Source organism: Octodon degus, unplaced genomic scaffold (assembly GCF_000260255.1).
Source record: "Octodon degus isolate 3935 unplaced genomic scaffold, OctDeg1.0 scaffold00188, whole genome shotgun sequence".
Classification (NCBI taxonomy): domain Eukaryota; kingdom Metazoa; phylum Chordata; class Mammalia; order Rodentia; family Octodontidae; genus Octodon; species Octodon degus.
The window spans coordinates 4,260,688-4,265,099 of NW_004524764.1; the positions used below are offsets into that span (position 1 = coordinate 4,260,688).

General features: G+C 35.1%; 1 pseudogene; it reads left to right on the forward strand.

The window, feature by feature from the left end:
• LOC101562273 overlaps positions 1–4,412 on the forward strand; it is a 106,205-nt pseudogene that overhangs the window by 83,483 nt on the left and 18,310 nt on the right.

Sequence of the window (4,412 nt, forward strand, 5' to 3'; positions counted from 1 at the left end):
TCTTTCTTCTTCTTCTTCTTCTTCTTCTTCTTCTTCTTCTTCTTCTTCTTCTTCTTCTTCTTCTTCTTCTTCTTCTTCTCCTTCTTCTTCTTCTTCTTCTTCTTTTTTTTTTTGTTGTTGTTGTTGCTCCAGATTGCCTCCAGCGCTGGTCTGGATTGCCTTGAGTATCTGGGAATTGAACCACCACTCCCAGAGACTGACTGCTTTGTTTAAGCAGGCACTTAAACAACTGAGCTAGTGGGCATGCCCCTATTACAGAATTTAAAGTTATGGTATATATGATTGTACCAACTGAGGTCAATCTTACTCAACGCCAATTAACAAATTGATAGCTCTGGCTAATAAATACAACAATTTTTAATTTTAGATTTGAGTATTTCATCTACACTAAGATAAGTCAATGTCTCTATGCTTTAAAGCTCTACATCCTGGTATAAAATCTAGATTTTTTTTCAGTCTATCCTGTCTGTGGTATAGAGTACAATTTAATGTAGTTATATATTAACCAAATCTCCCTTTAAATTCAGACACTCAGCATTGAAGGTAGTAAAGAGACCAGAGAAACCAAGATGAAATCAAGTAACTTAAATAAATTTTTCAGGGTACTGTGCAAGAATAAGCAATTAAAATCATGCTATTGAAGTCCTTTTTATGCCAGATGTGTATTAGAAAGGTAGTGGAGAGCCACAGAAAAAGTTTAAACATTGACTAATAACAACTCACACCACAGAAAGACGGTCCTGGAGACTATATTGTGAGAGTAGAGCTAGGAATGAGAAAAAGAAAGGGTGGCTGTAGATGAATGGAACCTCTGGACTAGAGGTAGATGATCCATAAGATGCTTAGTAAGGACAGCATGAATTAAGGCAATGCTATCAGGAACAAAAACGTGGAGCAAATTTGGGGAATAGCTAGATATATAAATGCATACTTATTTTTATTAGAACCCATATACATGGTTCTTTTATTTCAGGGGGGGGAAACACTTTAGTCTTTGTCTTTATTCCTTTCTTTACTATATACCCTTGAAGTCTTGCTTTCTCTGTGTTATAGCCCATGTATTCTTTTTCTTTTCACTTTTTTGACTTCTAGTTCTTCCCAAAAGGTTAACATGTCTCTTTGCCTGTTAACTGATGTCAGAAAAACCATAAGTTCTTTGAGAAAGGAGCTAAGTTTTTCTTGCTTACTGTGCATATGTCTGGAAATGGTGTCTAGCATGTAGTAGGCATGCAGTAAATAATTTGCTTTCTTTTATTTGATTATATCTAAGAAGGCTACTGTATCTTTTAGAGTTCTTCGTTGCTAAGTAAAAATCTATCTCTGAGGTGAAAATGAGAAATCAAGACATTGGGGTTACAATAAAGAAACAGAGCAAAAGCTGTAGATTAATAGGGCTTTAAGAAAAGCAATAAAAATATATAGAAAGTTAAATGAGAGATCAGAAAATAGAATGGCTTGAGAAAATTCAGGAGTCAAATCAGATTTTTTAGAGCTATACTGTAGGCCCAAGTAATTTTCTAGGTTAGAGTGTTAAGGTATCACTAATGAAATGAATACAGCGTAACTTTATTTCCTGTTCAAGATCAGATTATGTGATCACATCTAACTAGTGCAACTTTTACGAAATGCCTAATTGTAAACAGACTAAAATATGCTTCAAACAATGAAGTCCTACTAAACACTTATTCACTGTCCAAAAGGTAGCCATTATTTGGTTAGAGAAGAGAGAACATCTGATTATTGTCTAGTTATATTATCTCTAAGATCAGAAAAGTTAATTCCATAAAAACAAATCTCATTAGCAATAGAACAAAATATTGCACAGCTAACAAATAATAGATATTCATGACATTTAAAAATGCAAAGGATATAATATTTTCCATTGCATTTTGAATACTCAGGAAATTGTGCAAGTGATGCTAGGAAACTCATTATCATTTTTAAAAGGAAACAGATGATATCAAAGCATCCCTAACGATAAAACTGAGATGCTGAACCATGATTTCTTCCCCATTTCTTTATTTCCTAATTTCTTGATATTTTTATACTTTGTACAAAACTTCACATGACTTCTAGGATATCTTGTATTTATATACCTTGCTTTATTTTTGTTAGTTGTCATCCCTGTTGACAGACTCTTCCCTCTACTTCCTATTCTTTTTCCTCCCTTCAAAGCAATGAAGGAGATTCTAATAGCCTTCTGTTATCAGAGGAGAATGTATTCAGGGAACCTCAGTGAATTCCTGAAACCATAGATAGTATGAAACCCTATACAACTACATTTTCTGAACACACATGAAGTTTAATTTACAAACTAGGCACAAAAAAAATGAACAACCAGAAGAAAATAGAAAAAGTATAATATACTACAATGAAGATTTGTGAATATGGTCTCAGTCTTGTTCAAAATAGTTAATCGCAGTGTGCTTCTCTTTGTGAAAATGTATGGCAATCGAATGCCTTACATACATGGAAAAATAAAATGAGATGTATCGTGTGGGCATTGTGACACAGTATCAGAGTACTATGGATCTTTGACGACACCGAAGAAGGAGAATCACAGCTTTGGATGATTCTGGATCCCTGAGCTGTGATGGTGATGAAGACGTGGAACACACAGTGTGCAGGGGCCGAGGGTAGGAGTGATTCATATTCCAGGTAAGATCAAAAAAGATACAGCAAGATTTCATCGCAGAACTCCAGGTAATGTGTAATTTAAAGCTTCTTTAACAGCTTTAACTGGAATTTCCAGTTAATATTTTAGGATGTTGGTTGACTTCAGGTAACTGAAAACTCAAGAAGTGAAACCACTGAAAAGAGGTGACTCATATTTTCTAATAGGATGATAATCTTCTTCATGTTATTCTTTTTCCTGATTCCTTGCTTCAGTCTGGAATTCATTTCCTTCCACATCTAGCCCAGCCTCAGTTTATTATATTTCAAGGAACAACATAATACTAATTACTTCCCCAACACAATGACATGTCTTCAGATTATATAAATCCTCCACCATTTTGTAATTCATGCTAGTAAACATCCCCAAAGGGCCCACTTGTTAAAGCTTTGGCCACCAGCTTGTGGTGCTTTTTAGAAGTGACCAAACCTACAAAAGTTGGACCCATTGGAAGGAAATTAGGTCCTCAGAAGGGGATACCAGGATCTGGCCTTTTCCTTTCCCTCTATGCCTCCTGGCCACCTTGAGGTGAGTTGACCTGCTCTCCTCCCTTCTCTCACCATGACGCACTACTCTGCGACAAATCCAAAGGCAACAGGACCATGGATTAACACCTCTGATATTGTGACCTGAAAAGCTTTTCCTCATTTTCAGTTGGTTAGGAATTTTGTCACAGTGAGAGAAAGCTAACACATTCACATATTCAGTGGAGTCATGTAAATAAGGACAGCTCTTACTATAAAAGTGTAACACTTTATCATTTGAAAACTTCATCTTTTGCTGGATTCACCTAAATTGAGATGCAACAGACTCTTTGGAAGAGTTAAATATTTTGTTTACATAAATAAGATATAGACTTCTATTTAGAACATATGAAAAACATTTAAAATAGGCCCCCAAAATTCAAAGACCCAATTTAAAAAGTGGTGTTATTTTCGTTGAAGGGTAGAGCTATCTCCTAAGCGGTGTCCTTGAAGACTGAAAAGAATTTGATGCTTCCAGTAAATCATAATATTGGGGAATTTTGGAGCAGTGTAGAGTGAAATGGAACAATGTTGAAATTTTGATAAACCTGAATCAGTGGCTTCCCTGGACTGCAGTAGAGCAAAACAGTGAAGAGTACAAAAAAATGACAGCAAAATTTTTGCTCTGTTTAACTACAAGGCCCAAGATAAATTTTCACTTCTTAATCTGCAATCTCCAGTATGGAGCCATTAATACATTCTTTACACAGTTGCTTAAGGAATTAATCAGATAATCTGTGTAATGCCCATTAAACAATTACTACACACAGAAATTCCTCCTGAGTGAACTAGATATTGTTTCCAGTATACTATTCATAGAAACACCGATAAGTGAGATGATTTAACAGTAAAGACTTGGAAGATAAAACTTCCAACAATTCAACACTGAGAAACAGTGTTTAAATAAGAAGGTCTGAGGGCCAGGAATATAGCTCAGTGGTATAGTGCCTGCTTGGCAAGTTCAAAGTCCTGAGTTCAACTCCCAGTACCAAAAAAATAAATAAATAAGTTAATTAATTAAGTAAGAAATTCTTTTTTTCTTTTATCCAGAGTGTAATTTGTAGAAAATATATCAACTGTATATTCTGTCTTTCTTGATTTGGAAGAAGGAGGAGGAGGAAGAAAAAGAAGAAGAAGAAGAAGAAGAAGAAGAAGAAGAAGAAGAAGAAGAAGAAGAAGAAGAAGAAGAAGAAGAAGAAGAAGAAGAAGAGAGA